This window comes from Pyxicephalus adspersus, chromosome 8, assembly GCF_032062135.1.
Source record: "Pyxicephalus adspersus chromosome 8, UCB_Pads_2.0, whole genome shotgun sequence".
Classification (NCBI taxonomy): domain Eukaryota; kingdom Metazoa; phylum Chordata; class Amphibia; order Anura; family Pyxicephalidae; genus Pyxicephalus; species Pyxicephalus adspersus.
Genome location: NC_092865.1, coordinates 57,528,181 through 57,540,666, shown reverse-complemented (window position 1 = coordinate 57,540,666; position 12,486 = coordinate 57,528,181). Strand labels below are relative to the sequence as shown.

At 40.0% G+C, this 12,486-nt stretch overlaps 1 protein-coding gene across 6 annotated transcripts in view; it reads right to left on the bottom strand.

The window, feature by feature from the left end:
• Nucleotides 1-12,486, bottom strand: part of MAGI1 (membrane associated guanylate kinase, WW and PDZ domain containing 1) — a 319,996-nt gene that overhangs the window by 224,262 nt on the left and 83,248 nt on the right. The window lies entirely within an intron of this gene.

Below are 12,486 nucleotides of genomic sequence, written 5' to 3'. Positions count from 1 at the left end.
AAAAAAAAAAAAAAAAAAAGGAAAAAAAACAAAACTTTATGGCGCCTAGACTTCAGGAGCAAGCTGTGCTTTGATATGCAAAAAGGAACAACAGCAGAGTTTATCTTGGTCATTAAAGAGTTACAAGATGCTACAGATGAGCGCTACTCTTAAGATCACCCACAACCTCAGCTGTGTTTAGGAAAACATTTCTTCTGCCAGTCATGCAAATCGCCCCCTCCCCCCTCCAAGCCTCTGTCCTGCACACAAGGGAGCAGGGAAGCCCCGTTTGTATCTAGGAGTCATCCGTATGTCAGATGTCCTTAACCCGGGGACAACCTGTATATAAATACAGTAATATAACTTATCATGGTGTGCCAATGTTGCCAAGGTGTTGAATCTGAACACGTTGCATGAGTCAGAAAACCCACTTCTTCAGGAGTTCAAATGGCACCCCAATCCACTAACATAGTTCTAAAATACATTTGTTGCAGCACACCAAAAAGTGTGTGGGAAAAACACAATGTCTGTTTTATAGTTCCTTTGCCTTCGGCATTCCATCCAAAATAAATAGGCTACCTTAGCACATTAAGTTAACTGTAAAAAACTGTAACTATAACTTATGTAGCAGCGCAGGGCTAGTATCCATCAGATTTTTATTGCAGCCTTTTCATTTTAGAAAGAATGTCTTTCTCCATTTGTCCTGGTGACCACTGCCAAGAGGACAGAAAAAGTGGGAAAATTCTAAATTTTGAGTCATCACCAAAATGGCACCATCATCAACAGCAGAAATAGAGGGAAAGTCTTTATATGGATACACTGGTTTCCCATTTCCTTCACTTTGCTTGCTTTCATATCTATATATCCAAAATTGGATGTATGTGTGTGTGTGTGTGTGTGTGTATGTTCCACCATCACTCGAAAATGCATGGAAACATTTCAACCAAACTTGCCATACATATGACTGAGACTCATGTGAGTGCACTAGTCATCTTTGTACAGCGCTGTGCTGTATGTCAGAGCTACATTTAGATGAAACGCATGGAGACATTTCAACCAAACCTGCTATGTCCCACTATCACTAGGAAACGCATCGACACATTTCAACCAAACTTGCTAGACATATGACTCAGACTCATGTGAGTGCACCGCTGATCTTTGTACAGCGCTGTGCTATATGACAGAGCTATATTCAATGTATGTATTATATATATAAATGTGTATATGTGATCGCTAGGAAACGCATGGAGACATTTCAACCAAACTTGCTAGACATATGACTGAGACTCATGTGAGTGCACTGCTGATCTTTGTACAGCGCTGTGCTATATGACAGAGCTATATTCAATGTATGTATTATATATATATAGATGTGTATATGTGATCGCTAGGAAACGCATGGAGACATTTCAACCAAACTTGCTAGACATATGACTGAGACTCGTGTGAGTGCACCCTGCAGAAACTTGTGTACATATGGAGGAGCATTAATTCAATGCAGGCAACGGTGCATTATCAAACGCATTTTACAGTGCATTACCATATAAATGAGCCCTTAACTAGTCACTACATCAGGCAGCTTGCAGGATATCTGTTATCATACAGATGATTCCAATGCTTAACAAGCGAATTGTGAACTTCTCCACAATGCCTACAGCTACAAAGATCAGGGCTGATTTTCAAACTCATTTGATTACCAATGTTTTAATTATTCCTAATATGTAAAACCTTTAATATACACAGCCTGGATGGGTGCAACTTAAGAAAGGTTTTCTTTTATTATTAATGCTGATTGGTTGATTGTTCTTCTGAAATAAAACCTCCACTAGAGGGCATACTAATCAAAGGTAAACATGGCAAAGCAAATGGAAAGAATGTAAACTCATGCAAAAATGCATTGGCCTTATTTTTTTTTTTTTCAACAAATTCAAAGCTCACAGAAAGCACACAGTATTTCATTATTTAAATAGAAAATATTCAGCTGTATAACAAGATGCATCTCTTCCAGTTTTCTAAATCGTGCACACTGTTAAATCTCCAGCTATGTCAAAGTACAAATACTTTCAAGCATGTTGCACGTACTGGGAGTCTAGCAAATATAAAGCTGCATTATGCTTGGAGATAAAAGATGTAGGCAGTGATGGGAGATGATCCCGATGTAAATGCTGGTTTTTTAACAGCTGCTATTGTTATAATCTGCAAGCTTGTTAGACGAGGCTTTCTTATTCTTCCCAAGGCATTCTCCCTCTCAGTGTACCAGCTCCCATTCTGGCGTAGTGGGTGGCATCCATTATTAGACTCACATCTCTTTGTTACACAAAAAAAATCGACAGAACAATCATTAGTGGATCCTGTGATTTATCCAGCCTGTCTTGGCCCGACAGTACGCTGCGATTTCATAACCCCTTCAAAATTCAAATTCTAGAAAGTAGAAAACAAATCAGCTCTGGGAAAACAGGCCGAGTCCAACCACCCCCGCTAAGGCTGGATTGACAATTCAAGATAAGTACAAAGTAATAAAAGGATTATTATTTCTTCTGCATGGAATAAAGTTAAAAACTACTGGGCTCAGTAATGCTCCCCTCTAACCCAACCCTGGAAAAAAACAACCATGCCAGCTTAGAAGTACAGCCATTTGAAGAAATGCTGTCCTATTTTTCTTTATTAATAGAAGTTTTATTTTAGTTTTTATAATAAATAAAAAAGGGAACCAATCCAGCAAATTATTTGCTGCTGAATACCATATAAAAATAACTGGTGACTTCCTCCTGTAGGGCGACAACGCTGAACGGCTCATAGCAGCGTTGCCACCCTGCTCAGTGCCCCTTGGCAATGCCATAGATAGGGTTTAAAGCAGTGACCTTGATGATAAACCTACTTTTAATCCTTAGAGTATGTATCTTTTGTGATCCTTTCCAAAGACGGTGAATGCACAAGCACTTTACACCCATCGCCGTTAAAGTCAATGGAGAGGGAAGAGGAAGGGACGAGCAAGCGACACCATGTTGTGTTCTCCTCCATGCACAGCAGTTGCTCCCAATTAGTCGTTCACTGATCAACGATCAATGTTGGGGGACTGCTGTACACATATTTAAGATTTTCATCCGAGACGAGGATGACCAATCATCTTAGTTGACAATAATCCGATGCCTCATTCTGATCCTTAAATGTGGCCATACATGATCCCAAATTTTTCCAAAAAGGTCCAAATAGATAAGGATTGATCAATATGATCTTTTAATATGTATGAATAATAGGTATGAACGACCATGTTTGTAGGAAGCCTTATAGCTGGTTCATACCTACTCTACAGCAGGACCTTGCAGGAACTTGGAATCCTGCTAACCCAATGCAAGAAGACTAATAAATAGCAACAACCCTACCACTGCATTAGGCGGCTTTGGTTAGCGTTGTCACCCAATTACAGAAAATCCACACAAACTGAAAAATTCTGTATGCATTTTGTACACCTTTACTAACCAAAGTTACAATAAACTCCCAACTGTATTTAAAATGTAAAACGGAGATATTTACAGAAGTTTAAAGTTTTGTTCACTACCTAATTTAGAGATAAAGTTCCAATTTTTTTATGAGAATCCCTTTAGGTTGTTATTACAAAATCTATATATATATTAAAAGCCCAAAGTGTGAGATGTAAAAATTAGAATGTTTTTCCGTTACTGGCAGCGTATCCGTTACGTATCAGTCATTGTGTCGTGAGTCATGTGATCAGAGCCCAGCAGGGCCCCACAGCCATGTTTAAATATGTATAACGTCTCCAGCTGGTTATTAAAAGGGCAGCAAATATCAACAAAATCTATCAAAACATAACGTTGATGGCACAATAGAATGTGGCATTTTTACTGCATGATGTTGAGGCATATTGCGGTTAATTAGATGGGCCCAGGACAAAACTCCTCTTTTTTTGTGCTGTACACCTATTAAAATAACTGACAGGGACTTAGTGGCGAGATAATTACAAAAAATCAGGCTTTGAAATGACCGCGCGTTGCCTGTTTATTGCCTTCGAGAGGTATTCACCGACTCATAACGGGTTATAATGATAATTTGGGAACGCTTCCAGCTCGCATTCCCCGATCCAAGGGAATCCGTCCAATTAGGAATGATAGCTATGTTTGCAGCTGCAGATTTTGAACATGTTGGTGTGCTGTAAATAGAATTAAAGTGGAACCCCAACCATTTTTTTTCTTAGTTTGGGTTTAGAATAAATATTGATGAAGGTTCAGGATCTTTGCCAGGTTATAACTGCTGCCTGGGTGGCTTCTGAGAACAATAGAGTCTGTTATTCTGGGCATGTGCCCTGATTCTCCTTTTGAGGACTTGGGGCACCAAATATATTTTTTCCCTTGGCGACTTGGCAGCAAATCATGCCAGTTAGTAAATAACTCCCCCATCCTGCTTGTAGTGCAATTCAATAGCTTCTTGGCACGTCTCTCTCCTCTGCCTGGACCCTCCGTGTCATGTTGCCATGATGCCAAAGGCAGGGAGAAAACATGAAGATGATCCCAAATATTCAGGATGGTGGTGCAAGAAGAAGTAAATCTAATCTAATGCAATGCTCCAGTGCCACCTCGGCAGGAAGGGGCATGATACGGGAAAAAGGGAATAGACTGAGGGCACTATAACAAGGTTCAGCCAACATCCCTCTTTGCTTAGACTTAAAGATAGGGAGCCTTTGTCCTGGTGGCACTAGTTACTAAGTGGAGAGTGTTCATTGTTCTCCTTTTCAGGGGTTGGACAAAGTTAGTGTAGGCATTTAAAAAAGTCTGTGGGTACTCAGCAAGCCCCAGATTTCTGTGTTCTTACATTTTTCTCATGTCAATAGCATTACGTTTTTCAGCAATTTGTGTAGTCCAGGTATGGGACTGGCTAAGCTGACCACCATCACCAAATCAATGACACTTGAGTACCTGTGACCCTGTTTCAGGTTCACTGGTTGTCCTTTACTGACCCCCTTTTGGTAGGCAATAACAATTGCAAAGAGAGAACACCCAATAAGACCTGCAGGGTTGGAGACCCTCTGACCCAATTTAGCCATTACAATTTGGCCCTTAAACCCTTAATCTTTCCAATTTTTCCAACACATCACATTCCGTAGTTAACTCACTGCTTAATATATCCCTTACCTTGACAGGTGCCATTGTAAACAGATATTAAAACCACCAGTCTTTCTGTGACTTTATTGTTTTGGCTGATCGGTGCATTTATGTGTGCGCGCCCTGGGTTTTTCATGTTCCTCACCGTGCCAGGATTTGTGCAGCTTCTCCTGCCAGCAATCAGCTGTTTGAAATCTCCATGCTAATACCACTCAGAGCTACTCGATGCAGCTCAGCCCAGCCTTGGAAAGTCATTCAAAGCAATTGGGTTTCTGGATGGCATACACTCATACACTGCCCTAGAAAAACTTGAGAGGTTCCAAGAAGTAGCAGCTTGAGAGACCCTTAAAGGGAGTTGATGGCTCCTTTATTTTAATACCTAAAATGAAGGGCAAAATAAAAGACTCACTTGGCTCATGGCCATCCCACAAGAGTGTTAATCTCCGTGCTCCAGTGCCACCCCATTTGGCCTCCAAGGGATAAAATTTTGGTGCCAGCTTTCCTGCATCTGCCACGAACATCCTTGCCAAATGTTTTAGCAGGGGGATTGCGCAGAGAAGGATTGGTGGGTACGCGAATAAACTAGGACGATCGTTTTTGGAGCAGCTTTGTGCCCAATTCAGACCCATCTGGTGCTATGTCTGCCACCATTTTTCAAATATTTTTTTTTAATTTTGAAGAATGAATGGATGTTTTTCCAAGTTAATGTTTGTATAATGTTATGGTATAAAGATATTTGTTTGTATGGGTTAGGAAAATACCGGACTCACAGTGCCGTGGGTACTTATTCTGCTCCCATTAAAAAAAAAAAGTGCACGTCAGGATGTATTATTGACAACAGTTCTATATACTGTATGTGTGTACAGCTGCCCAGAGTTCAGCTTTAGGTTAGAGGGCAGACTGCATGAAGAAGTAGTAAATCAAAGCACTGAGGATTGTCATCAATGATCAGCATGACAGATGAGCAAACTTTGACTTTCGTGGTTCTGTATTTGCGGCACAGGTTCACTTTAAGATCGCTGTACAGTTACAAAAACCAGAAATGAAACCCAAACCGCTAATTACAATCTATGAGCAGTAAAACACAAATCTGACACAGTTCCAATCCAGCAAACACAATAGCTTGTCATTTTGGTTAAGGAAAAAAAGCCAGCTGTACAATCTATGGGGGGAGTGGAAGGAGGCAGCAATTGGATACATATATCTTCAGGAGAAAAGAATATCCTGGTGAATTATCTCCCTGTAAATGTGTCCACACATTCTCAGAGCCCCTGAAAGGCCATTTATCTGTACAGCCAAGAATGTTCTGTAAAATAAAAGTTTAGCCCTTTGTCTAGGATTGTCGCCCTGTATCAGTTTCCATGGGAAAATGTGGAGCCTAAAGGAGTACGGGCGCAGAACACAGCAAAAGGGAGTCACGTCCATGACCGTGCATATTGTAGATAGTTTGCTGATTTGAGTTGTAGATTTTAACGCTTTTTTGTGTGAACATTTTCAGTTTAAAGAAAAACTGTTGCTTTGCTTTGGGCATTGAAAAATATACACATCTTAAAGTGGAACTAAACTATCAGGCAGATGATTATTGCAGAGAGGGCCAGGTGATGTCCCTTTTGCAATAATTCCTTCTACTTGCCTGAACGCTCCATGTATCTGGCAAAAAACCTGAGCTGCACATGCTCAGCATCAACTTTAATTGCAAGGATACCCGGCATTCCTGGCTTCCCCTGCACGTGCCGGGATTAAATGAACACCTGTGCGGGAGTTACGTCATCCCAGCCTAGCCAGTTGAGATATCCAAAGATAATCTACAGAAAGTGAGGAAAGAAGATAGTGGCGTCCTGCGAGGGAAAAGGTGAGTAACGCAGTTTCAGTGTTAAAGTGGAATTACATTTTCGTTGGTGTGGGTAAGCTTTTGCCATAACTAGAATGGACTTACCTCTGTCTAAAAGCCCTGCAATGACAATTCCAACTGTCACTGCTCCATCTACCAAAACCACCAACTTCTCCGCAGTCTCTTCCACACCCATGATGATCACCTCTGATTGTGTAACTCTTGCACAGAAGTTACCTTGTCCCAGCATCTAGGTTTATTCTCAGCAGTGCCGTCTATAGAGCCCAGGCTCTATACTGCATAGTGCACATGCCATACAGTGCAAGCAAAAAACAAGATGCCACCTTGGGGACTTGGGGAGTTTGTTTGGGTTTAGTTCCGCTTCAGTGAGTAGTAAATAAGCCTTAAAACAATATAAAAAAAATGGTACAAGCGATCCAAACAAAGCTGCACACAAAAGACAGGTATCAATTTTATTGATAAGCTTTATAACAAGCTCCTACTGACCTATGTAGCTCAAGCCACTGTGGAACAATTAATTCTCAAAGTTCAGGGAAGAACGGAGGTCTCAGCACTCTCTTTGTATTAACAATAGAGATGGCTGTCAAGATACCAAATGACTACTAAAAGGAGGAGCAGAATAGCTACAGAGGGTACATGAAAGTGTTTCAGAGATCAGTGAGGACTTCTTTCAATGTATTTATTGTATAGGAGTATTTATCTATTTGAATGACCGCAGCTTGGGAACTGGCAACCACTGAATTTGGTTTAGTTACAGGTGGTCAGTGAGGCAGGAGGTAACTAAATCATCCAACTGTATCTATTATACAAAGGTTTATATTGCAGGTTGCACCTTCCTGTCCCTGTGATTCCGGATACATTTATTCTATTTCTTGCAATATCATTGTAACTAGACTAGAATAAAAACACAATTTTAGCATCTAAAGGAAAGGGTGGGACCCGAAACGCGTCAGTCTCCCATTTAGTGTCATGGCTGTTATTAATATTACCACCTGGCACTTCTCAGTTTTACTGCAGCAGCTCCCGCATTTGCTCCTTCCTTGTATATAATGTGACCAAATGATTTTTCCCCCCGGGGAATGTTCTTGTATAGACCCATACACACATTTTAGCTTTTTATGCGCCCTACTTGGCTGCCCTTAGTATTATCCATTACCAATATTTTCACTAATGCTTTTAATAAGGATCAAGATGAAAAAACAGTCATTATAAACAAACAAAATTCCAGGGCCAACATCCAACCCAAGTTTTGTATACAGGAAAACTTTGGAAGGGTATAACTCATCTAGCGCTCATAACCAGAAGATCCATCTTTGCAGCCACCTGTTGTGTGAATATTGTCAGTAATTATATCATTTAGCCAATGCTGCAATTTGCTGCACAAATTACAGCACCGCAAATAAACACTGCAAAAAAGGGACAGTGTGCATGTTTGGGCTCTAGGGGGCGCCACATACTTATGTTTTCCAGAGTTGCATTAGCAAGAAACAGAATTGTGACATTTATTACATCAAAGCGCTGCTAAGCCTGTAAGTGACTCCAAAACTAGCATTTGTGTCTGTGAAATGTGTTGTTGGAAGAGTAAATGGATACAATGATCGATAAGCCTTTAATTAGCAATTCTTTTCTTTCTTTTTATTTTTTTTAAGTTGTGTTGCTTTTATCATGATAGACATGTCGCATTCAATTATTTCAAGAAAAAAAAAATAAAACATTTGTACCTTTCCATCTTTATAAATAATATATACTACATTCACCGACAACTTTATTAGGTACACCTGTTCAACTGCTTGTTAACATAAATATCTAATCAGCCACTTTTTTTAATTATTTAAAAGTTTTTTCTTTAAAAAAACTAATTTAGCTATCATAAAACTTATCTAATACAATATATTTATCTATAGATATATATTCAAAAATATATATGAGCAACAGAGAGGGCAAGAGTACAGGAAAGAAAAAAAGAGAGAAATGGCAAAAGAGAGCACGAGAGAGAGCGAGAGCGCAAGGGAGAGAGCGAAAACAAATAGAAAGAGCAGGAGCGAGAGAGAAAGAGCAAAAGAGAGAGCAAGCCAGAGATAAAGAGGGCAGGCAAGAGAAAGAGAGCGAACTAGCAAGAAAGTGAGGGAGCAAGCAGTGGGAGAGAGAGAGAAAGAAAGAGAGCAAGAGAGAAAGAAAAGAAAGGGAAAGAAAAGAAAAGGAAAGAAAGAAAGGAAAGAAAGGAAAGAAAGAAAGAAAGAAAGAAAAGAAAGAAAAGAAAGAAAGAAAAGAATTACCCTATCTCCTGTTACAAACAATTATCTTTTATATATAAAGCACCGACATAAGCTGTGGCGCTGTATAATACACAGTGGTTGCAGATAACAATCCTGCATACTTGACAAATGCCATCTATGGCCCAGGACAAGAAGAGACCCTGACCAATACGGCTTGCAGTCCAAGAGACGGGATATCATTTGGGTGGGACACATCAGACAATAAGATGAACTGATTAGGCTCCAGAAGTTACCTGTGTTCATTATTTTTTTCTCATGGTAACATTATAATTAAAGCCCAGATTCAGGCAAAAATTAACTTAAGTGCCAGCTGTCTGCTCATGCCCATCAAATCCAACATGGTGGTACTAAGTAGCAGTGTGTGGGTAAGTTTTAGAACTGCGATATCTATTCACGCGGCTGACAGCCCCTGAATGCACAGCAATAGTGAGCAGCAAGATTGCAGGTCTTTAAGACAGAAAAGGTGCAATATTTGTGGCTGAAATGGTTAGTGATCATTTCCAATGACGTTAGGAATGAAAAAGTAATATACAGCAGAACCCCGGTTATCCGGAACTCAGATAACTGAAAAATTCAGATAACTGGCACACGACAGCTCCGCTTTCATGATTGCTCCCGTAGCCCTAGCGGAGCTGTGGCATGTGTTTTGCATTTAGGAACACATACCACAGCTTTGCTAGGGCTGCGGGAGCAATCAGGAGAGCCGAGCTGTCAGGAGAGCAGAGCAGAGCAGAGCTAATTGCTCCACTCCGTGATTGGCTTAGACAAGGGAAACCCTGATGACGGCTCAAGCGAAACTAAGGTTTCCCTTTTTTCAGCCATTCAGCACTAGAAGTGAATAGGGACAAGTCTCCCCATTCAAGTCTAGTGCTGAATAGCTGAGAAACCTCAGTTCCAGAGTAACCTCAGTTATCCTTTGCTGTAAGTAAGAGCAAGACACAGTTCTGCCCGGTAGTCTTTATTTGTTGTAATGCATGTTCATTCATAGGTTACCTCCCGATTCCCACCTGAAGAATGGACAGTGAAAGGAAAAGCAGTAGCAAAGCCTAGTCTGACAATCTGTTGAAATGCACATTCATTTACAGGTTTCCTCCCCATTTTCACCTTGAGACTTGACATTATGCTTGACATCAGCATGCTCCTTGCACTGCAATACACTTGACTGGATCTTTATGTTGCCCCCCTGAGCTCTCCTGTATTTCATATAATAGGGTGATAGTACTTTGCTCTGTCTACTAAATGGTGTTCTGCATTATCCTCCCCCCCCCCCACAGTCTATCGGCAGAACCTATAGGCAGCCATGCCGATTCACAAAACACTGGTATGGCTTACCACTGTCAAACAATATACATAATCACTCGAATGGCAGCAGCTAAATGAGATTGTTATATATATCTTAGATTGTAAGCTCTTCTGGGCAGGGTCCTCCCCTCCTCCGGTGTCACTGTCTTTATCTGTCATTTGCAACCCCTATTTATTGTACAACGCTGCCTAATATGTTGGCACTATATAAATAATAATATTATTATTAATATACACTTACATATCTACATGCACAGGAAAGTCTAAAAGACAATAGTTTCCCTTTAACACCGGCTGAGCACATCAGATACAGTAGCTGTGTCTGCAGCCAGGCAGAAATCTAACCATCACACCCTCGAGTCAAAATATATTGCCAAGTCTATTAGCTCAGTCACAGACAAAGCGGAGGTTTGAGGGATCTACACATCGCTGGAAATAAACTCGACAGGAAATTCTCTGCTTGTACACAATGACTCTCTCCATATGAGGCTGTCATGACAGCAAAACATTACATAGGAAGACACTGCTGAGATCACAAGATTTGTGTGCTGGAGAGGAAAAAAGAATACAGATGGAAGCCACAGAATGAAGCACTAAACATCTCTAAATAAATATCTGAAGATAATCTGTCATAGGGCAGGTAATTCACTTACTGGTGAAACTAAGTATTGCAGCTTGACCAAATATTGATTTACAATTATGGCAGCCAAAATCAATTCACCCCAAGCAATAACAAACAAAGGTCACATATGACAGGGCCTGTTCACGTCTCCCCTGCCTGTCATGGCAAGTTAACACGTATCATGGTATGCAATTAATGTGCGATTTGTTAAGGGGGATCACTCATTATGTATTGCTGGAACCCCATGAGAACTGCCTGATATTTAACACAGAACATCGTTAAAACATGGCATGTGGGATTTGGAAAGATTTGGGCTCTTTTTCATGTTTGCACTGTAACATTTTCTGTAAAAAAAAAAAAAAAACCTGCTTACAGTATTCAATAGCTAAAGCTGAAATTTATACATATGTAAATATGGCAGGGCAAAAACCTATCATTCTGTCTTCTTCAGTGTGGCTATGTTTGAGGTTTCAACTAGACATAGAATGTCTGAAAAGAAGCAGGTTCTACTGTGCCCAAAAAAAAGGAGAGGGACAGATTACTGGTATTGCCTATGGGCTCCCTCGATATTGTGGTTTTTATTTGTTATAAGTATTATGCATAGTGGTAAAGATTTACCTTTAAAAACATTTTCACTGTGTGCTAATCAATTGTTTCATTGCTCGGAATGCGCCGGCACAACGGGATGCAGGGGATGCCAGAAATGTGTTCTTTTATGGGAAATTAGGATATGTTATTGTGAAGTTTCTTCCCAGGCTTCCATATATCAGAGGGAAATGTTGGATAATCCCCTTCCCCCCACCACTATATTCAAAACTACAAAAATTCAAACTACATATAGCAGCCATTGGAAATTATGAAGGTAAGCAAGATATGGGTCACCATATTGAATCACTATAAATAATGCTAAACTGTGGCATACACGATCCACAATTTAGAAACTGAGACCTTCACTGTAATTTAAACTTTTTGTGCCCTGTGTAACTCATATCATTCATTTACAGGGAACTGATGAGCTACATCCTCATGAGCATCTGTACAGGATACAATATGTCTTCTGCTTTTTATACACATATGAGATCAGATGGGATAGATGGAATTTAAAATAAACTACAGACAATTCAAACAAAGCAAAAGCTATTTTTACTTTCTTTCAGTCTGGGGATTCGCAGTATATTCAAATATTAGTTTAATGCGGAGCTTGGCTGAGAAAGTTAAAACAAATCCTAAAGTTTAGATAATGTATCCGTGGATAGACAGATCACATTTTTAAGGAAAAAAAGCTGCAATTACTAAAGCAGATTTTATTAGGATTGTGTTATTATCAGGATTTAAATG